Below are 24418 nucleotides of genomic sequence, written 5' to 3' on the forward strand. Positions count from 1 at the left end.
TTAACTATAGTTTTTCAATAAATGTGCTTATGTATATTAAATGTGTACAAGTGCCATTAATTTTTCCTCCTTGTAGTTGATAAGAATATAAACATTTCAATCCCTTTTAATATTTTTCTAGCTAAAGCAGCAACTTGAGAAATACAGAATCACCATATACCTGGCATTTGCTTTTCTACAAATTATGTGAAGATATGTCAAAAAATTTATAGACACATATGCTATCAATACTTATGCATGTATATTTAATACTTTTTCACTAGAATCAACTTATATCTTAATTTCACTTTCACAAGACTTTCAAGTAACTTTGAATGTCTATGTTGCTAGAATTTATTATGCTCATGATCAAATTACGTGTGCTGTTCACAGCACCTTTTGTTTAAAAACAGTCATTACAGAAGACAAAGGAAATTTGAAATTCATTTTTTGTACATTTTAAAATTTTATTTTTCATTATTTCTACATACTTGATTAGGATGCAAAGGGTCAGGAACTAGAGGAAAGTGGGTAAGACTGTTGCTTCTACATTCTGTTTTTTTCATTCCTGTATCTGGGGGAAGGGAGGAGATAAAGGAAGAAGCCACAGCGAGCCTCCCAACCATCCCAGGGTCCCCGATGCGGGGCACACTCCAAAGGTCCTGCTCAAGTTCTTTAGATAGTTCAGTTGTTCTGAATTGCTGCTGATCTCGCCACCCCAAGCACAGTGAAATCTCTTCAGAATCCACTGGCTGACATAGTCCACCTTAGAGTCTCCATTTGCCCAGTTTTTCACTGTCAATACTCGGCTGGGGTAGTTGATAAAAGTATTCAGTCCTCTGTTGTGGTATCAGGTGTGCTTTCCAGGTGCTAATATACCACCATATCCCCGATGTTCAACTGTCTGTGCTGTCCACTGCTCCATCTAAACCACTGAGGAGGTCCAGCCAGGGCTACAACACCTGCTAGCCTGCATGTGAGCTGGATCAGGGGAAAGCCAGGCTGGGTTGACTGTTCCTACTGGTGCATGCATAATCCACAGTGGGTGTGCATTTGGATGGGCTCTGATGCAGCATCAGCTGGCAGATGCTGGCATGGGGACTAATTCCGTAAAGTTAAACTGCAGAACCACCTAGAGAGTGCAAGATTCAGGAGTGGGAGTGGCCCCATCAGGGAAACAGTGGGCACCTCCCTCTTGGGTTGTCACTCTCTCTGGTGAGCACAACAACCAGGACTATGGGCAGGCATGGCTAGACAGAGAGTGGCATTCACCCACATATGTGTGGGCTGGATAGTGAGTGGGGATGGCTGGGTTGGACTATGTTTCAACACCCACTGACATATATAAGAGCTGAATGGGATGTGGGACAGACTGAACCAGTCTGTTGTACATATTGTTAAGCACAGGTTCCAGGACAGGGGGCAGGCCTGGTGGGGGTTATTGCATGTTGCTCCAACTAGACCGCAGCTGCTACTGGTTTATGTGCTGAGTGTGTGGTGGGCAAGATCAGTCTGGGCAGCAACACCCATTGCTTTGCACAGAAGACAGGCTGGAGACAGAACTGACGCAGCAATTGCAACCACCATTTTGCACACAGTCTGATTGGGGCAACGGATTGCGTGGACACTGTATTAGAAACACACACAAGAATTGGGTCTGGAATCACCTGAGATGAGGTTTCTTTGGGGATCCCCCAACTGACCCACTGGACTCAGAATTCCAACCATGGAGAGAATTGCAGGTTCCGTGGTCTGACCATAGAGTGTATGTGTCAGAGCTGGGCCTCCTCAGTGGATTAGATGGAAATTTATTCTTATTGCCAAAAACTAATTCAATAGAGAAGAACCCCAAGGAAAGTGTACAGTAATATTTTGCATAATACATGCCTTATTTTTCTTTGCTAGGTTTCAAAAGCATAAAATAAAATATTTCATATATATTTGAAAAATTCACTATTCCTTTGTGACAAGATTATTGGGTAATCATCAACATTTCTCACTTGCAGTGGTGAGAGTCCACAGTAGCCTGAAGTTCTATATTTTAAACTCAAATGAAGCTATATCAAGCTTTTTGTCACACATCCTATGAGAATTTTAATTCCACAAAAGAATTTCATAAATTTCTGAGGGACCATTTCACCATAGGCTACTTTTCTTTGAAATCTTTTCTCTCACTGATCTAGTGCTTTTATTCAATGCTATTCTCATTCCAGTTTGATGATCAAAATTCTAAAATCCTTAACAATTTACATAAATGGGATATTTGCAAAATCATTCAGATTCACATAGGAATTTCACAAAGTGATAAGGGAAATAATGCTGTAATACTTCTGATTATTATTTACGGATATAGAGAATAGGGAGGATAGGCATGCACCCTGACATCAATAGCAAGAGCCAGAAAATCTGCAAGTTGAGGACTTTTTTCTTAAATTCAACGGTATCAAAGAAATACTACACTATTCAAATTAAACAGGTGAAGATCATCTCATTAAAGAGCTGTCACAATGTTGGATTGAAGTGGACCATATCAAAACAAATGGTATTTTTAAGCCTTAGAGTGGTACCACAGAAAACTATTGAAAGCAGTCAGTGGGAGATTGCACAAAGGAAATAGATCATCTGTGCCTGCTAACTGGCACTTACTAGATTTAAGTCTCTATCTTACTCAGAGACTGGGAAATAGAAGCTAATTTTTCTTGATGATTACATTTCAAAACAGTGGTTTTCAAGTCCTTAAAGGCATCACTTTTTTTTTTGGCAAATCTGGCAAGGGGTTGGAGCAAGATTTACATCTCCAAGGGGAAGAAAAAGAATTACAATAGGAAGTTCTCTAAAAAAGTGCTTTAAGACAAGAAGTTTGGGCTTTAGACTTTGAGACTTAAGAGTTTAGTCATTGGTGTCAGCACCAACAGCTAGAACGCTGAGCCTCTGCTGCATAGTACTACTCTCCCACAAGTTGGACAGTTGATGTCCCATATGGGGGCCAGCTATTCCTCTCCAATCCAAGTCCCTGCAGAGGAGGATGCCCCAAATCCTTGGGCCACTGCACCCATGTGGGATATCCAACAGAAGTTCCCTACTCCTGGCTTTGGCCTGGTCCTGCACTGGCTGTTGTGGATATTTGGGGAACAAAACATTGGGTGGAAGATCTCTCCTTCTCTCTACAACTCTATCTTTCAAATAAAAACAAATCTTTAAAGTAAAGTTTAGTCAAGCTGAGGGGAACATGAAGCTCCTCCTGATCGGAAACCCAAAGGCAATCAACTAAAGTAAGGTTTATGGTGGGAAAGAGATGACTTCTGGAAGAGCTGACTCTAGCCAGCAGGTAACACTGGATATTGGTAAAGTGAACTCAGCTAGAAGAGGTGAAAAATTGATTGAGTTTGAGCCATATGATGACAAAAAGCAATTGTTCAAAAGATAAGATAGAGATGGGTATGTACGAACCTAAAATTGGCAATTTTGTTTTTCCAAAAAAGTAAAAACCATATATATATATACCTCAATAGATACCCATGAGTCTATAGCCAGGAACATCAATGAATGAATGAATGTGGAAAAGCTCCCAGAGGTCCAACTGAAAAATTGACAAATTCAAAAAACATAAGTGGAAAAAAAACACTGTGAGGCAAATATCACTGTAACAATTAGTAAAGCAAGTTGCATTGCTGAATAATCAGATTCAGAGGCAAACACACGAGAAGGAATAAAATTGGAAAAATCTGTAAGTATTTTCCTCCAATACGTATTAATTACAAAAAAGAAAAACTAACGTATCAATATCTTCTAAGTTGGGAGATTTGCAACTAACACCTTTACAAAATGATACAAACCAACATGAGCAGAAATGAAACCTGTTAATATCTTGAAGTCCTGATTTGATTAACTCAGAACATGTCAGTTCTGTATTAGCTCTTTGGGAAAGCATTAATCCTAAGATCATGAGAAAGGCACAAGCACATTCCAAATTGAGAAACATTCTATAAGATACTTGATCTATACCTCTCACAGGTATCAGTGTTACAAAAGACAAGCACAGACTGTCAGAGTGGAGAGGAAACTAGACGATAACTAACTAAAATGCTGGATCCTGGATTGAATACTAGAGTAAGAGTATTACAGGAAGTAAGTAATGGTGAAATCTCATAAGTCTTCAGTTGTACAAACAATGCCAATGTTCATTTCTTAATTTTGATTAGTGAACCGTGATTATGCAGAAGATCAACATTAGAGAAAACTGGATTAAAAAAATGGGAATTCTGAACAATGCTTCAAATTTTCTGTAACTAGAAGATCATTTCAAAATAAAAACTTAAAACATTGGAAAACGTGCAATCTAATCCTCACCTGTACTTGAGAAAATACAGAAAAATGTGTTTCTAAGTGGCCACCTTTTTAAAAATGCTGAACTTCCTGTAATCAGACACTATCAGGCATACATTCAGTAGAATATATGTATATTACACATAAATGCCATGCTGCTTTATATAAGAGAGTAGAGCATCTATACATTTTGATACGTGCAGGTGTCTTGGAATCACTCCACCACAGCAGATACCAAGGAACAATTGTATTTATGCTGTAATCTGGCACAATGACTATCTGAGTTTCAGAGTGTATAAAACACCTGCTGTCTGCTGCGACAATGAAAATGCAGGGTTAATAGTAACATTTATTTTACATCAGCAGCACTAAAGATACATTACATTTGTATAAGCAACATCCATATGGTCAGATCATACTCCAAAATGAAGTAAATAAAACATAAGTCTTCCTGTCTTCCAAATGTGAATTTGGAGAAGGCAAACAGCTGGGGGAGACAGGCATGCAGTAGTAGACAAGGTATTTTCAAGCAAAACTCCATTAAGAAACTAGAAATGAAACTCTTTTCTTGAAAGGCAGCATCTAACAGATGAGCCTAACTTAGTGCTTACACAGGATATACACATTACTGTGCCTAAGGATGCAAAATAGGACCTCAGTTAAGCTTCCAAATGTAAAAGTTCAGAATTTTTCAGAAACTTATATTCCATTTATACTGCAACCTCGATGCAAAGAACTCACAAGCAAAATACATAGTAACCAAAAATATTTGAAAATTCAAAGATGAGATACAACGTTTTTGCCCAAAGTTTGTAAGCAGGGATTCCACAGGCCTGTAGAAAATTGATATGGTAAAAAACATATTTTGCAAATGAGTCTATTTAACCAAACAAGGTAATAAAACATACACCTTCGAAACAAAAACAGAAGAGTGGGTATTTGCCATATTAGTTAAGACATTTCCCTCCCTCATATGAGTATTTGGGCATAGTAGCCAGCTCTGGCTCCCCATTCCAGTTTCTTGTGCATGCGGATCCTGGGAGGCAGCAGTGATGGCACAAGCAATGGGGCCCCTGACACCTTCCTGGAAGATCTAGATTGGGTTTTCAGTTCCTGGCTTCAGACTGGCCCAGCCAGGGTCATTACTGACACCTGGTGAGTGGATACAGTGAAAAGCAGTTCTCTTTATATATATACTTCTCTGTCTCTCTATTTCTACTTTTCAAATGGAAAAAAAATCACTCTTGTTATTTTACTAAAAAGAATATTTCAGTGTCTACAAGGATCTAATTGAAAAAGCCAACACTTTCCAAGAAAGAACAGCTGCTACTCTGACTTTATCGCTGCCCTCTGATCCCTAAAACATGACCTCACTGTTTCTTGGTCAGTTTTTGGGATCCTTTTGTTTTTCATAAGAGGGTTGAGAAATGTGTACTCCTAGCATCTCTTGGGTAGAAGCGAGAGATGCTGCTAGGCATTCGACAATGCACAGCACTGCATCTGCAACATGGAATCTTGTGATTCTAAGTGTTCATAGTACAAAAGTTTGCAATCCTTCCTGATTACTGGTGGACATTTTTTGTGACCATCCAGGCCTGCTGAGGTCTTGGCCACACCTTCAGGTGGGTGGCACCAGCATTGCCCACCCATTTCCTAGCTAACTAAGAGACCACCAATGGGAAACATCTTACCTATAGGTTCCCCATCCAACAAGGAGGGGTCAGGGAATACTTAAAATCCCAACACTCTTCCTCAAACCTTTGGTGTCTCTCTCTCTCTCCCCCTTTTCAATAGACACCCCACCTCCTGGCTTTCTCTAGGGAGGTGCTTCCCTTTCCCTCTCCTTTCCCTGCTCACCTGGTCCCTCCACAAATATACTTTTCTGTCTGCAACAGATTCCGGCTTTTTATTTCTATACTAAGCTGAGGAAAGAACCCACCGAGCATTTCTGTTAACACTTTTGACTCACACTAATGAGATTGTTGTGCCAAGGATCGCTGGCATGTTTGTCTACCTCTTAACATATTTTGTTTTCAACCGTTCCCAAGAATGAGAAACAGAGTGGTAACATCGAAGTCACTGTCTATAAAGACAAACATGAAAAATCTGGTCACTAAAGTCTTACTCAAGCTCTATCAGTATGAAAGGAAGCCTTCTGACATATTAATTTGTACTTAAAATTCAAAATGTGAGAGTTAATACATGGATATTATATAAAAGGGTTTCAGCAAACTTGAATAAAGTATTACTATCCTTCATCATAAGACATAAAATACAGGGCCTGGCGACGTGGCCTAGCAGCTAAAGTCTTTGCCTTGAATGCGCCAGGATCCCATATGGGTGCCAGTTCTAAACTCGGCAGCGCCACTTCCCATCCAACTCCCTGCTTGTGGCCTGGGAAAGCAGTCAAGGATGGCCCAAAGCTTTGGGACCCTGCACCCGCGTGGGAAACCTGGAAAGAGGCTCCTGGCTCCTGAATTTGGATCGGCACAGCTTGGGCAGTGGTGGTCACTTGGGGAGTGAATCATCGGACGGAAGATCTTCCTTTCTGTCTTTCCTCTTCTCTGTATATCTGACTTTGTAATAAAAAAATAAATAAATCTTAAAAAAAAGACATAAAATAGAAAATTCTTCTTTCACAAACTTTAATAATATATGCTTAAATTTTCAGTAAGAGTATTATGATTGCCATCCTAAAGGTTATGCAAGTGAATGGATTAATAAACATATTTTAATAATAGATTGTTTCTGTTTACATTAATTTTATTTGACCAATCTCAGCCTATGAAATCCTGAATAAAATGCAAATAACATTGGCTTCCATTTTTTTCTTAATTTTCATACATGATAGTAAGAGAAACATTTTTGCAAACAAATATGTTTACTGAATAATTTTCCTTCAGAAAATTTACTCCAATTGATATCCCCTCACACTGTGCACAAAACTACCTATTTCTACAAAAATTCTTTCTGACAATATTAACAATTCATTTTTTTCCAAATAGAGCAGGAGGCTTTCACTGTGGTAATTTTTAAATCATAATTTATGATGAAAATGGAAAATAATTTATACCCTCAATGCAACTCTATATGACTTCATTGTTGAGTGTCTTATTTAAGACCTATATCCAGTTTTCTGTTGGCTGGAAATGGACTTGAATTACAGGAGTCATTTCTTTAATTGGAAAAAAAATCATATAAATAGCTTATTATAAAATTTGTGCTTACTTTCTCTCAAATTTGATGCTTTCTTTTAACATATTTTCTGAATTGATACTTTTGTTCTGTATAGAACTTTTAAATTTTGTTTAAATCAGTGTATTTTCAATAGTAAAACTTTCCTGAGTTTTCTTTGGCATCCTTAGCATGATGTATTTTTCTATCACCCCAAGACCACCAAAATGTTTACTCTTCTCCTTGTACAAAAAGGACCCCCATTTTTCTTTGTTGGAACGGAAGGTTGCCTAAGCCATATTCTTCTGTACACTGCTGTTACTGCTCCTGGTAAACAGGACAGTCCCTGTTCCAGGCCAACTCCTCCTCTCTCTACGTTTTCCTCCGTTCCACCCTCTCATTCTTTAATCATCTCTCTTTCCCTCTGGTTCAGTTTTACATTTTCATGTATTTCTAATTCTTAACTTGTCTATACCTCCCAGCAAATTGAAACAGAAACCATCTACAAGTTCATACTTAAATCACTGCACAACATGTGAGTTTCATATGAATAGAAGCTAGTTTTTTAGACTGGTGAAATCGACAGCACTGCAGAACTCTCCGAGCTACTGGATCAGACCCTCAGAACATGCACTCTAGTGGATCCCTGGATTGATGCCAGGTGGCGGTTGCACATCCCTGGGTACTGGGATATTTGGGAGGCTGGGTGGGGCTTCTGCCTTTATTTCCTCCTTCCCTCAGAGACAAGAAGAAATGGAGAATTAGGAGGCAATGGTTTCACCCACTTTTCCCTGATCCTTGATTCTTCCCACCCTGGTCAACCCTGTAATTACCATCAAATAAAATAAACAAATAAGTAAGTAAATAAAAATTAAAAAAAGATACTGAACTCAGAAAGACACTTCCATCATCAGCAACAAATATCCAGCTGCTCATAGGAAAAAAAAAGAAGTTATTTTTAGATTTAAGATACAACACCTATGTTTCTATCATTGCACTAAATCCTTTATATACATTTGAACTAAAAGACTACAAGACGTTTTATTGGAATTGAATAAGGAGTTCTAATCTAAGGAAAATAAATATATTACCAAAATCATATAAATTACTACTTAAACAGGTGGGGATTAACTCCAGATAGTCATACATTAAGGCCAGGGATTGCATGGTCCTTGTTACAAACATAAACGCAAAACAAAATCAAGGTAGTTCTACCTATTTTCAGAAACTGTATTGGAAATGAGATTCCTTTTCTCTGTTATACCATTTAATTTAAAAGTAGGTTGTGATTTCTTCATTTCACAGAATCACATGCTATGCTAACAGCTATATTACTGTACACAGATCAAGGTGGGTAGCAGGTGTAATAACAATCCTAACTCAGCTGCTGCCTCAAACTGAACCACAGTCAATGCATGAGTCAAGGGCTACCCATCTGCAAATAACCTAGCTCTCAAGAAACAGCCTTTGAGTGTAAGAGGAAGTTTGTTTAGCGTGACAACTCAGACTGGCTTTCTCTGGAAACTATTTTGGAAAATTGGAAGAGGTCTAATAGGGACAATATGTTGTCAAACTGCAAAAATAGAAGAGATATCATAAACTTGAATTTGTTTGACAAATGACGATATGGATGGCAATGATCTTGATAACAATGATAATGGGGGTAGTTATGCTAATAACCATGATGATGATAGATGTTCTTTGATCACTTAACGATGCATGATTCTTTACAAATATTACATATTTAAGTGTCACAATAACTTTATGATGTAAGTGGGTTCATTATGAAAATAAGAAGCTGAGATGCAGGAAAGTGAAGTATCTTGCATGTCAACAATAATGGACAGAAATGAACTTGTCATTCTAGCTCCAGAAATCGTGCTTATTAAAAAGCTATTTTAAAGTCAGAAAAGAGGAGGCATATTTTGCAGGTGGCTTTCTTTAGAAGTTTTGATTTTTACAGATACATCAGTATCATAGGTTATCATTTCATACTTACAGAAATGCTTATGTAATATGTCTATTATTCATATCTGCATTTATGTAGGCATTTTAATGTTACATATGTGTGTGATGCTTTAGCCTGCATATCTTAGGTACAGAAAATACATGTCCACATTTCTATAAATAAATAAATGTAGGATAATAATCACTCCCTAAGTAAAAAATAGCTAATTAAAAGCTAATGTGTAGACAGATAACAGAGTGTTTTAAAATTAAGTTTTGTACTTGCTTCCTGTTTTCAATCAAACTGATTGAAACACATTTACTTTCATAGGGAAAGAAACACTTTGATCTGTTGACACATATTGTCTTTAGTAGGGAAAGAAGCACATGCATAGCATTCCATCAGCAAGTTCCTTCTTTTTCTTCTCCCGTTGTTAAGACTAGCTTCAACACAGCATTCAGAATGACCACTATAAAGTATGTTGGATTATTTTAATGTTTGGCTTGAAGCCCACAAATGCTTTCATATTTTACCTTTCCAAAAAGCAAAATTTCTATAATGCTTTTTTTTCCTGTCATATAGAACCAGCTCTATGATATAGAAAAGCTTTTCTTTTAATTTTTGGGTTCCCTGTGTTAATGTTGTCATTGAAGCTCATCTCCCAGGGTGTATACTTCTCATAACTTTCCTATGTGGTATTCCTTCTGCTGTTAATGCATTGATGAGTAAGAAACAGTAGATGTAAAGCTTTGTAGAAAGCTAGGCTCACTAACTAGCAAATGAGCCACATGTAAATTTGTAATTTATCACTTTAATTCATTTCATAGTGGCATTATAAATTGCTAAATGCACAGCTTTCAGGGGGACATTCATAATCATTTGATATAGAAAACATGAATTTACGAATATCAATAATCTATTCTACAATTCAATTGAGCAGTGAAAAATTTAGACTGAAGTCATAAAAGTGGTTATTCAAACAAAACTGAATATCTTTTTCAGTTAAATACATTGCGTCACTGGTGACAAGAAAAATTTAACAAGGCAAAAATTGATGAAGTTACAATAAAAGAATGCATGTTTTTAATCTTTTAAATTCTTGCTATATTATGGTCAGTTATTTGTAAAGACAAAGAAGATAATCAGTTAGGAACAAGATTAGAAAATGTAGAAAATACTACATGAGTTACAGAAATAAAGTTGTTCTTTAAAATTTCCGAGCAACCAAGGAAGCGATACTATATGGATGGTAAGGTATTATCGTCTGATGAGCAGGGACACATTAAGGCATTTAGTAACAATCTTTCACTGATTGAAGTTTCAGGAAGCATTTAATAAAAGAACTCTATTACGAGAAGTTCTAAATCATATAACAGCTAGTGCTTTAAACTTGATTTCTCTTTGCTTGGATTTTAAATGCTGACTTAAAATCAAAAGAATAATATTGAATTTAAAGTCAAGTAAAATATTTGAATTAAACAAAGAGAAAGTGCTCAAACACATTGCTTTATAATACAGAGAGATAGGGATCAGGGCCTTGACTTAAAAAAATCAAAAGGATATTTTTTAAAAAGGAAAAAGCTGTCTTTTAGATAGCTTCCTAAGTGGACACTTTTGCATCAGTAAACCAACAGGCTCTAAGTTAAAAAAGAAATGATAACTTCATGGGAAAAGGAGAGTTGAGCTCTTCTAGAAGAACACTTAAAGGATAAATAAAAAAGAGACTTGTAAAACATCACAACTATAGCCTTAGGGGAAACCACAACCATCAAAAGCTCAACTCTTTGGCAAATGCAAAGAGTATTTGAAATTATTTAGTTGTCTTAATAAAAGTAGAAAGAACATCTCAGAACACTGATTCAAAAAACATCAATAACAACAACAAAGATCTCAGTAAATTAGGCAGAGGAAGCTAGAGATCCAAGATGGCTACACAGTGAGAAGGCACACTGACCTTACTCAAAGAAGCTCCCACAGGGATGATTGAAGGAAATTTTTAGTGGAGACTTTCACTATAGAATTGGTTTTCTTTGGAACAGCCAGGTGAGAGGACAGACATGCAGCTGCTGCCTGCACAAGTAACTCCTGCATGGACATCGGTGGCCCTTGGCTGTGAGGCACTGTCTTCACAGCACAAGGTGGGATCAAGGCTCATGCCGTTGAGAGTTTGGATTGAAGCTGAATTGTGGTACCCACTGCTTTTGAGTATAGCCTGGGCACGTGGCGGCACTGAGCTACTACCTTGTTCCATGAAGGAAGGATTCATTGTTTCTCTTCCCTTCCACTCCAAAACCAATCTGCTTGGGGGAAGCTGTGTCTCATTCCTGTCCGAAAGTGAGGAACAGTACTGTAGAGCCCAAATTTAGCTCCAGCAGAAAAAGGGTCAATAGGATGCCTGCAGGCAGAAGACCTTGCAAGCTAGAGAGCTAGGAGCCGTTGGGTGCTTTCCAAGAGCTTGGAACGGTAAGTTTCAGTTTCTCAAGTTTCTATTTTACAAAAGAGAGATAAGTTTCCATTTCTCAGACACTGAACCATTCTTGAAGGCTGCTTTAAGCAGGGGCAGCTCCTGTACCAATCATAGCCTTGTGTGACTTAAAGGTGCCAATGGGATCCCTGTAACTATGCATCTGCTTCTGTAACCCCGCTTCCTGCTTCCCATATCCTATAAAAAGACCCAGCTTGTGCGGCTCAGCGCGACTCCTCACTCGATCAAGCGGGGAGCGCCCACGAGCCCGTGTGAAATAAACCTTGCCTCATGCGTAGCTGCATCTCTTGGTCTCCTGTCTCGTGTCTGCCAGAGGGCTCCGTTCGTCATGGGGCGAGGGGCCCCTGGCCCCTGCCCACCTCGGGTTTAACAAGTACGAACCAAACACTAGGAATAGGGCAACTCACAAGGTGGAGTGCAGACTCCCTGTACGTCCGGATTTTAAGAGTTATCAGGATAGGCCACAGAGTGGGAAATGGTATGGGTTGTGGTGGGGTTCCTGCAAGCTCTCTCAGTATACATTTATATATTTATTTTTATATATTTAAATATTTATTTATTTATTTATTTAAATTGAAAAGGCAGATTCTCTAGACAGGAGAAACAGAAAACTTTTCTGTCTGCTGGTTCACTTCCAAAGTAGTTGCAGGTAAGGACAGAAAGGAGTGGTATAGTCTGTGCCCTAAAAGGAAAAAAAGAAACCTGCCAAAATAGGATCCTTATTCAGGGAAGTGCTCACTCGTAAATGAAGGTGAAATAATCCTTCCAAGACAAGCCAGTCTTTAAAGGGTTGATCTATCACTTGTGCTCCCATCCCACCAGTCTGGCTTCAACCTCAATGGAGAAGCAAGACTAAAACATATAGGAGGGAAATTATGGGATTATTTCTCTAGGGAGGTAATATATACATCTGAAAGCTAAATGGATTCTGAAAAACATTTAAAAAATAAAAATAATTTTAAAAGAAAAACAAATGGCTCAAACCGATATTTCTTAAAATAAGTGATACAAAATGTCCAATAAGTATGTGAATAAATTCAGTGTTACGGATCATCAAGGATATGCGGAAAGAAACCACAAGGAGGCATCATTTTAGCCCTTTCAGAATGTCTTATAAAGACAAGATGTAATAAATGCTTGGGATGGTGCAGAGACATAGAAAGTTCTATCCTATTCTATATTGGACTGTAAATAAGTACACGGAAAGAATGGAAGCACCTCAAAAAAAAAACTAGAAATAAATAACGGAAGGGAAGTTCAAACAGTTGATCTTAGGGAAGTAGAGAGTAGAAAAGTGGGTGTGGGAGTAGAAAGATATACATGGGATCTTTCACAAGTCCAGGATGGCTTGTTGGACTTCTAAAATTCTAAAGCAAAATTGGTCAAAATCATTGACAACAATGCATGTTATATTTCAAGATAACTATTACCGAGGACTCTGAGCATTGCCAACACAAGGAAGATGTTTAAGGGGAGAGAGATGGCAATTACTCTGAGTTGATCATTTCACATTGCATACACGTATTGCAATTTCTCACTGTATCCACGTCCATGTGCATTTATGTTGTGTCAAGCAAATTCCAGTTTTTAAAATCAAAGAATAATAAAATGAGCAAAAGATGTAAACATACCCTTGTCAAACGAAGACATACAGATGAGCAATAGATACATGAGCAGTGCTCAAAATCACTCATTATTAGGAAAATATGAAGTAAAATATCAGGAAATGTCACCTCTTAGCTGTTAGAATGATTATTTTCAGTAAGGCAAAAGAGAACAAGCATCCCTAAGACTGTGGAGCAAGAGTGTTCCTTGGCACTATTGATTGGAATGTAAATTAATACAACCATGATGGAAAATAGCTTAGAGGTTCCTTAGAAAACCAAGAATAACATTACCATATGAATCAGATGGGCATATACCCAAAGGGACTGAAGTCAATATGCTGAAAAAATACGTGCATTTCATGTTTACCGCAGCATTATTCACAATAGCTAAGATATTGAAGCATTCTAGGTATCCATTGTTAGAAGAATAAAAAAATATGATATAGATAAATAACAGAAATCTTTGGCATTTGCAAGTTGATGAACCTGAAATCGGTTATACCAAAAAACATAAACATGACATAGAAAGAAAAATACTGTATGAACTCACATCAGCAACAAAAGTAGAAAGTAGAATAATCGTGAAATCGGTTGTATTAAATAAAATAAAGACATGACACAGAAAGTAAAAATCTGCATGAACTCACATCAGCAACAAAAGTGAAAGCAGAATGACGGTTATTAGAAGCTAGGAGAAAGGAGAGGTAGGTAAAGATAGGATTGTTGATCGAAAAGTACAAAGTTTCAATGATGAGGAATAAACTTTATTTATCTTTTACAATAAATAACTAAAACAATCCCGTATGATGTATTTCGTATTAAAAGTGGGAGATTTTAAAATGTCTCCATCACAATAAATTCTAAAGCTGAAAAAAAAAATCATGGAAGCTGTAGATCAAGAAAAAAAACTATGAATGGATTTCAATTTTTTCTCCAAAATGAGCTTACATTTATTTCAATTTTTTCAAGATTTCAAAATCTCCTATGTAAGGAGACAAATTTGTTATTTATTTTGGTTTAGTTATAGATTATAAACATAAAATATGAAATTGTATTCCATAAAGAGGAATCAACACTATTTGCTGGATCAGAAGCAGAGACCGTGAATGTGGATGTGGCCAGCCAAGGCGACAGCTTATCCTGCTACGCCAGAAGACCCATCCCTTGATACATTTTTGAGGTAAGTGTCTTACAAAAGAAACCCTCCTTTTACAGTCTTTCATGTATGAGTTGATTCACATATAAATCTACTCTGTAACACAAAATTCCCCAGATTTTGTAAATGTAACACCCAAAGAGACAAACACATTTGTTGTACAAATGGGATTTAGAATTTAGTGGCGGGCCCAGCGCCATGGCCTAGCAGCTAAAGTCCTTGCCTTGAACGTGCCAGGATCCCATATGGGCACCAGTTCTAATCCTGGCAGCTCCACTTCCCATCCAGCTCCCTGCTTGTGGCCTGGGAAAGCAGTCCAGGATGACCCAAAGCCTTGGGAGCCTGCACCTGTGTGGGAGACCTGGAAAGAGGCTTCTGGCTCCTGAATTTGGATTGGCGCAGCACGGGCTGTGGTGGTCACCTGGGGGTGAATCATCGGATGGAAGATCTTCTTCTCTGTCTCTCTTCCTCTTTATATATCTGACTTTGCAATAAAATAAATAAATCATTTTTAAAAGAATTTAATGGAAAGGAACATCCTTTATATAAATTATATGGGATACATTGAATATGGCAATCTCCACATGGTCAAGAATCACACTGGAGGCGTCACAAAAGGCTGGGTTAACTGATATCCTAACAATGACTCAGTGTTGCTGATTTAAGGGAAGTTTGGAGGAATGGATGAAATTGTGTTCCTCGCGGATGAAGGGAACTATGTAACGGAGAACCTAATGCTTTACAGGATTTGAGATTTCAAAACGAGGAAACAAGGTTTCCATATATATATGAGATACAGAAGGTAAAGTTCCTTCATGCAGGATCAAAGGGTAAGGAAATGATGCTGAGATCTAGGAGGGTGACAGGTGTGTGGTGATGACACATTCAGAAATATCACATGGATTTGAGTACAGAGAAAACTATTTTACAAAACTGGTGGCGGAAGACAATTTGGAAATGCAGGCGAGAAATGCTTGTGTGTGAACTAAGGCAGTAATCAAGAAAGCCTTGATGTCCCTTGCAATGGACAAGCAAAACTTCAGAAAGGCTTCCTTGTGGCAGTGGGTCTCTCCCTGCTTTTGGTGCACTGTACTATACAAAACTTAAAATCAACTATGCTTCATTTGCCTTTGGGGATACAAAGCTTTATCATAACTTCTTCAGCCTTTTAGCCCAGGAATGTCTATCTCAAACATGTGGGAACTACCCCTCAGAAATGCAATCATAAATACAAAACCTCAGTAACCCAGGTTCTCTTTAGAAGGTACCCGTCTACCTCCTAGGTGCCCTTTACAAGATTTCAAGTTTTCAAACTACCTCTTACCAGGAAGAGTTTATTAAAAAGTTTACTGTTTGTGTGAGTAAAGCCAATTCTCAGTCCCCGTCTCTAAAACATCCTCAACCCTTCTGGCCCACAGACATGGGCATGGAATGAAATATTCCCTTCTTCCTTAGTGAAGTTCTTTAATAACAGTGATAATGGGGGTGGTAAAAACACACAAGCTCACAAAATATTTTTAAGCTCATAAAATATTTACATGAAAGTAATAAATAAATACATACAGCCAGCAATGGGAAGATTAAAAATTATTCCTGGTTTCAGAACTGAGTAATTAAATGCATAAAGGTGCAATGGATACTGGGGAGTTTGAGTAGATGTATAGAACAGAACAGCATATTAATCATGAGAACAATGAGAGCCCCGGTGTCTGTAAACCACCCAGTGAGAGCAGACTCGCATAAATGCTTATGTATGTAGCTAGAGCTTAGGAGAGGGGACTGTTTCAGAGTCCCCTGCCTATATAGGAGATTGGGAATCTGGGAGTGCATGAGAATGCCTAGGAGAATAACTGCAAAGCTTATATAATAACTCCATGAACTCTAAGGTTTAGAAATGGAGAGAAGGGGAGGAAATCATGAATACAAAATAGAATAATCACAGATAAAGTTAGGAAAAACCAATGATTGCCAAACACAAAATTCAAATTATAGAAACCAATGATGAGAAAATACACTGTCTGCTATATTGCTGCTGAATAATGTAATTCCATCAAGGTTTACTTGGGTCATGTTTCATAATAACCTAAGCCAAATTATATGACAAAGAAGGCAATAAGGCTATGACTTTTCATAATATATATGGTAATCCAGTATAAATTTGAGTTATTTGAGAGTAGATTCTGAAAATAAGTGGTCCCTATTAAATTTTTTCCCAATTTTTACAATAAATGACCCATCCACGCCATTTTTTCATTTTCTCATAGCAGAGGATATTCAGCTAACTGCATGTTGACAAGCAATAATGAGACAGTGCTTCCTATAACCAACATGAAGTTAGGATGTACATGGCTGTAAAGAAAAAACACGAATCATCTCTAGTGTTATAAGATTTGATATGCTCCAATTCATTTGCTGCTGTTGACATTTTGAGGCTGTGTCCGGTAACCTAGGCAACTGCCCTTATTTCTGTCCTAATTTACTTCTATTTATAGAGCTTGTACAGTTTCAGTGGCCTCAAAGATTGACCTTATGACGGTGAAGGTTTACAAAATGTTTATTCTCTCATGAATATAGTATTTAGTAAGATTATTATAACCATACTCATCAAACACAGATAATATGTTTCAATTTTTACAATGTGGCATCTTCAATATGCATGATAATATTGTTTACAGGCAGCATATCAATGTCAGAATGAAATGAGATGACTATAGTTTAATTTATAAATGTTTGGACCCAGCAGCGTGGCCTAGTGGCTAAAGTCCTTGCCTTGAACATGCCGGGATCCCATATGGGCGCCGGTTCTAATCCCGGCATCCCAGCTTCCCATCCAGATCCCTACTTGTGGCCTGGGAAAGCAGTCGAGGACAGCCCAATGCTTTGGGATCCTGAACCCATGTGGGAGACCTGGAGGAAGTTCCTGGCTCCTGGCTCCAGATCGGCACGGCACCGGCCGTTGTGCTCACTTGGGGAGTGAATCATTGGACGGAAGATCTCCTCCCTATCTCTCCTCCTCTCTATATATCTGACTTTATAATAAAAATAAATAAATCTTTAAAAAATTATAAATGTTTAAGCAGTCAATTTTGTTTTTATTATTCATGTCATTAAACTCAGTTCCTGAAATTGGAGACAACGGCACCATACACTCTCACTCCTGTTTGACTTAATACTGTTAAAAGAATTCCTTTTTCCTCCCTTAATTCAGCAAGCCAGTAAAAACAAAGTATAAACTATGTGAGGCAAAAGAAGTTCTTCTCTAGTTTTTAAAGACTGATGGACCCTATAGCTGCTGACTCTCTCCACCATGGTTATAATAACCAGGCAAAAGTCACAAGATAAAAAACTATTTTCTGGTCTTGCACATGAGTGGCAGAGACTCAAGCACTAAGACCATCTTCAGGTTCCTTCCCCAGCACACTGGCAGGAAGCTAGATTTGAAACAGCACTCTGATAGAGATGTTGAGCTTGCAAGTGGAAACTTAACCTAATGAACAACAGTGCTGGAGCATTCGATCCTAGTTGTTTTCCAGACAGGCTGAAAGAAGAAGCATGGTGCATTTGAGTTTTTTGGACAAGGGTAGATAGAGATTTAAAATGACTCCAAACAGGCCCAGGGCAGTAGCTTGGTGGCTAAAGTCCTATCCTTGCTTGCACAGGAATCCTATAAGAGCACCAGCACATGTCCCAGCTGCTCCACTTCTTTTCCAGTTTCCTACTTGTGGCCTGGGAAAGCAGTCGAGGATGGCCCTATTGACATATTGATAGAACTGAGACTTGAGTGCAGCTTTGCCTGATTTCAAAGGCCACAGTCTTGATTTCTACATTTTCAGGCACTGGTAAGAAGCTGAGATACCAGTCACTCATTTAATTCCCTGAGTTCCTTCCATCCATTTTATTAAGAGTCTTTCTTAATCCACACTTGTTACCAGATAGGCTTGAAGAACATAATCTCAGCTGTTCCTTGCTTAGACTTGAACAACTGCTTCGGCCTCTTACCTCCATAGTCCCAATTATAAAGAGGGAAAATATCTGTTAAGTAGAATTCTCTTGTTATTGAAATACTACCAAAGCAGAGGTGATGAGGCTGAGTACCTGCTTTTGTTCTTCTGGAGTTTGTGCTGGAGACATCACAGCCTCATCCCACTAGGGACCCTGAACCCCAACCCTATTCGCCTCCACACCACATTATCCAGGAGAAATGATACACTTCATAGTGTTCTGTCACCGTTGGGCACCGTGGGTACTTGACAAATGTTAAACAATAGGATTAGACAATTTGGATGTTTGTAAAGTTTAAACAGATATGATTTTAAAACCTGTAGTTTTCAGTTTCAAAAATCATATTTCTATAATTAATAGCAACTATATAAAATTGATTATAGCAATAGTAGAAATGTTGAGACTTTATCCAAGTTTACAGGTATACTGCACTAGGAGGTATGGTTCAGCTTGCAATACCTAAGATTTAATCCCAGCCAACATGACTTACATAAAATACTTCAATTCATTGAGTTTAATTTTGCAAATAGGAAAATGAATGGAAATTAAAGCAAACAAACTCCAGGAATTTATTACATAATATGCTAATTTAGAAACATTATATAAACTACAGTGTGTTCACCGATAACTGGCATTGCCTTATAAAAATGAAAGTATGATTTAACATACATTTTGAGTAATATTTTAGGAAGCTTTTGGGACTTACATAAACCTTATCAGTAAGACTGGCAATGTGATGGTCTTAGCAAAAGTAAAGTTTCATGATTGTTTCAAATTTGAGCTTTTAAGATAAAAGATGCTTATTTTATCCTTGCTGAATTTGTGGAATGAATAAGCAATGACTTCTGTGTAGGTTTCTCTGAAGACCTATCACCCATCAAATTCCTGAGTCACTATGAATACACAATCACTGGATAAAAATCACAGTATCACTCCAGAAAGCAGCCATGTTTAATAATTAATGTAATCACTAATTTCAAGTGCTGTTCTATAACCACATCATAAGGCACGCACTATTGTCCATTTGGTGTTTTGCTGTCAATGGCCATGAACTCTAAATCATTATTTGTTTATTACATACCTTTACAACACCCCATGTCATTTGCAACTGATGACAGCAATAACAGATGATGGTGAGCAAAAGCTACTAGCAGTGAAATGCAGAAAGTAAAATAATAATAAATAACTGTCACAACATTACTAGCCAGTGCCTAAAATTGGTTCCAGCATGTGTTCAATATGGCAGTCTGCATAAGCCAAAAACCAAAACAGCATTAATGCCTTAGTAATAGTAGCAAAACAAAACAAAAAAAGGTAATCTAGACATGAAGCCTTGGAGTATGATCTAGAACACATAAACAATTCTCAATAGAATCCACTTCAAAATTTGATGCATTCTTCCTACAATAATGTGCATATCTAACATGTCAAAAGGTAAATTCAGTTTAATAGATACAAGTTAGAGCATTGCTGAACAGAATAAAAACATAAAACCTTAAAAGGATAAAAGGATTAGCTTATTAATACTATTATGCAATTATAATAAATATGGTATTATCAGGGATAAAAGACGAGTCGTAGAGATTATGAAATCTCTGTAAACATGATCTTGATTGAGATAGGAAGCTAAAATTTGTTTTAAACAATTCATAATATAAATATAAAGTAAGAAAATATTGTAGGAGCTAAATTTTACACATTTTATATAATTACTCTTTAAAGTTAGAGGGAAATTTCTATCTTCTTAGACAGCTGCAGAATTCATTTTTTAATGTTCTGTTTCTCATTTCAATATTGAAATGTAAGATTTGCTGTGGCCACAGTTGTTTGTTAATAAAGGATTCATCCTACTAACTCTACATCATTTGTGAACTGACATGAGGTAGTCACCAAAGACCCAACACTGAAAACAATCTACTTACTAGATAAATTAAATCTAACTCTTGCAATGTTATTAATACGGCAAAGTGAATGCAATTTTTCTAAATGAAGTTTTTGTGAAGTCTTGACTTTTTCTTGTTCTTCCCCCCAAAAAATAGGTAATGAGATTGGATAGTAGATTATTTTGGGAATAGATATGAAAAACCAAAACCAGATGATGGGAAAAAGGGATAATGAAAGACTAGAAAACCAGTCCAAACATGTATTGTCAGACTTGCCACTTCTATAGTGACTGGGGCTTGATCCCTCTGGGGACATCATGGGGATCAGTGGAAAATGAACTGCAGAACCTTTCATGCTGGGAATGGATGTACTGCTCAAAAAGTGTTCTATTAGATGATAACCCTCACGTAAGGTTGCGTGGGTACTAAATGAGTGGTCTCAAAAGGAATTTTACATAGTAGCTTCAGGGAATCTATAGAAATTAGTAAAACTTGGGGTATTTTTAATTCATACAGAAGAGATTTATAAGAACAGAGTGATCATGTTGAATACAGTGCCTTTCTTGGTTGGCTTGATGTTTACCTTCTGGTCACAAAACAGTGATCATGTTATTATTCATGTAAATCTCAAGTGAACTGGGTTGTCAAGGGCCTGCCGACATCAGGATCCAAATCTAAGAGGCAGAGCAAATTGAGAGTGTTTCAAAGTGAAAAGTTAAACACAGTGGTATCAGAGAAAGGTTCTTAAGATTCAGAACTCATGGAGACATCAATTTTATAATCTACAATGCACATGGACTCCTTTAGCTTGCCTATATTTTCAATTCAAGGACAAAAATAAAAAATAGTAGTAAAAGAAGTTTCTCTTTTAAAGAAGTATTAAAGAAATTATCAACCTAAAATGTTGATGTATCTGTTTTTACATACTTGGAAAGTATGTGTGTATGTTTGTATGTATCTAAAGGTGGAGTGTAAGAGAGAGAAAGAGAGGGGAGAATAAATTAATCTCATATACTAATTCACTCTCCAGATGTCTAAAAGAAAGACTAGAACTGAGAATGGAACAGCTGTGGAATCCATCAAGGTCTCCCTCAGGAGTAGCAAACCCCAGGACTTGGACCATCCTCTGATGCTTTCCAGATTCACGAGCAGAAAGCTGAATCAGAAGATGAAAAGGGGCTCGATACCTGGCTCTCTGATAGGGGACCCTCGTATCCCAAGCAGCAGCTGAAGTCTCTTGTACTTCAATGCCCACACGTTTTCAAAGTTTGTAAAACATTTACATACAGATTTTCTTATTTGAGGTTACTAATGATGCTGTGGGGAAGTGCCCTGATTTATCTATTAAACAGATCCATGTTTATTTTGACCCAGCATTCTGAAATCTGTGTCCTTGCTTTATCTAGAACTGTGTCTATTTTGTAAGCGCCGACCTTCATGCTCTACCTATGGTGATACAATATCAGACCAAATACGACCCTTAGTTCAATGAAAGTATGAGCAAGCTTTCCACAGAAAAATGGATTGCCAATACCACTGCCATTTGTGCGATTTGATCTCTTACTGATGATGCCTGCAAGATATCAAGGAAACTAAATCCAGAGGCTTTGTGCCATCCTGAACCAACTTCTGAACTACTGATCAATAATCCAAACAATCAGCAACTAAAGGAAACTCAACAAAGTGACATTGCCCAATATATCAACAAACACCAGTTCATTACATAACACTAGTGATTATTTGCAGAACATTTGATTGACAAAATATATTCATGAAAAATAAACACAGAATATTACTGCTGCCAGAAAACAATATTTCTAACAAAATGTGGGATCTTTTGGATGATAAATACTAAGTTTAAGCCATGTGAACAGCTAGAAACAGAAAATGTCTTAATATGTCACACCATGTTTTTTTGTATTTTATAGCAAATAAGAAGGCATTTGCTAAACCTTAAAAGCAAACTTGCAAATTTAGGATATTATTATTATTAAGCAAAATATGCAATAAACTCCAGTAAGAATTTTGAGGAATTATTTCACATATGAGAAAGTAGTTGCATAGAAACTAATATTTATCATCGAAAAGTGATAATCCGGGGCCCGGCGGCGTGGCCTAGAGGCTAAAGTCCTCGCCTTGAAAGCCCTGGGATCCCATATAGGCGCCGATTCTAATCCCGGCAGCTCCACTTCCCATCCAGCTCCCTGCTTGTGGCCTGGGAAAGCAGTCGAGGACGGCCCAAAGCTTTGGGACCCTGCACCTGCGTGGGAGACCTGGAAGAGGTTCCAGGTTCCCGGCTTCGGATCGGCGCGCATCGGCCCGTTGTGGCTCACTTGGGGAGTGAATCATCGGACGGAAGATCTTCCTCTCTGTCTCTCCTCCTCTGTGTATATCTGGCTGTAATAAAATGAATAAATCTAAAAAAAAAGTGATAATCCAAATGAGAAGTAGAGTCATTGGTATTCAGCATAGAGGCAGGGACACGGTTGGGAAGCTCAGACCCTGTACCAGAGTTCTTGGGTTTGAGTTTTGGTTAATGCACTCAGAGCGGTAGCTCGAATAGCTGGCTCCCTGCCACCCATGTCAGACACCTAGGTTGAATTCTCAGCTTCAGGTTTTGGCCAGGAGCAATCCCAGCCATTAGAAACTTTGAAACAGCAATGAAGCAGCAGCAGATGGGAGACACATCTCTTTTGCTTGCTTTTCTCTCTCAAATAAAGAAATTAAAAGTTTTTTTAAAAAATGAAAAAATGAGTGCTAGAATCAAAATCGCCCTCTATTTGTTTAAAACTAGAAATTTCTTTCCAATTCAATTTATCCTCTATTATAAGTAAAAAAACAGATATGCAGTATTTCCATATCAGCAAATTCGCCCTCATATTCATTGGTGACATGTGGCTTACCAAATGGCATCTTGCTTAAATTCTTCCAGACAGTGTGTTGGGTCAGCATTGTGGAACACCAGGTAAAGCCACTTCCTGTGATGCAGGCATCCCACATGTGTGCTGGTGTGCATCCTGCTGCTCCACAACTGATCCAGCTCCCTGTTCGTGGTCTGACAGACTTGATGCTTCTCTTGGCTTCCGGCTTCAGTTTGACACAGCCCTGGTTGTTGTGACCATCTTGGATGCTGGAAGAGTCTCTCTCTTTCTCTCTCTCTCTCTTTCAATTATGCTTTCTCTCTGTGTTTCCATTTCTCCTTCTCTCTAACTCTAGCTTTCAAATAAGTAAGTTTTTAAAAATAAAGTACTTCTTAAATCTTCTTATGCCAAATCTCTTCACACAAAAATATTGTCAACATCAGACAGGACCAGTGAAGACTAAGATGCAGGAAAGTTAGCAGTTTGCTTTCATCTCCAAATTTTGTCATTTAATTTATCTAATTTAATGATACTGGTAATAAAAAATGATTATGGTAATAATACTAGTGCTGGTAGTATTTTACTGCTGATGCTAATGAATCACTATTGAGAACTGACTATGACCTAGCTACCACGTAAGTGCTTTTTATGTTAACTCAGTTAATTCTCACACTCAAAGTATTAGTATCTCCTTTTACAAATCAGTAAATGAATGGAGAGGCCAAATGACTTTTCCAAGTAGCACTGAAGGAGGTAGCTGTGCTCCAGGCAGCTGCAAACACTTCGCTACAATACCTGAATTCAGATCCGAGTTCTGGGGTCTGGACTATAGTTCCAAGTCATCAGTGTTTACAATGACAAATTTCGATAGATCCACAATCATTGACTGTAAGTCACGTGAAATATGCATCCCACTGTAATTTATTTACAGAAATTAAAATCCTTGAAATAGTATAAAGTGTGTGTAAAGTAGTGTGTGTGTGTATGTGTGTGTACT

At 37.7% G+C, this 24418-nt stretch overlaps 1 protein-coding gene across 1 annotated transcript in view; it reads right to left on the reverse strand.

Annotated features, from left to right (window-relative positions):
* The window catches only part of CTNNA3 (catenin alpha 3), a 1173927-nt gene that overhangs the window by 106425 nt on the left and 1043084 nt on the right, over positions 1–24418 (reverse strand). The window lies entirely within an intron of this gene.

The sequence above is a fragment of the Ochotona princeps genome, chromosome 13 (assembly GCF_030435755.1).
Source record: "Ochotona princeps isolate mOchPri1 chromosome 13, mOchPri1.hap1, whole genome shotgun sequence".
NCBI classification, from domain to species: Eukaryota; Metazoa; Chordata; class Mammalia; order Lagomorpha; family Ochotonidae; genus Ochotona; species Ochotona princeps.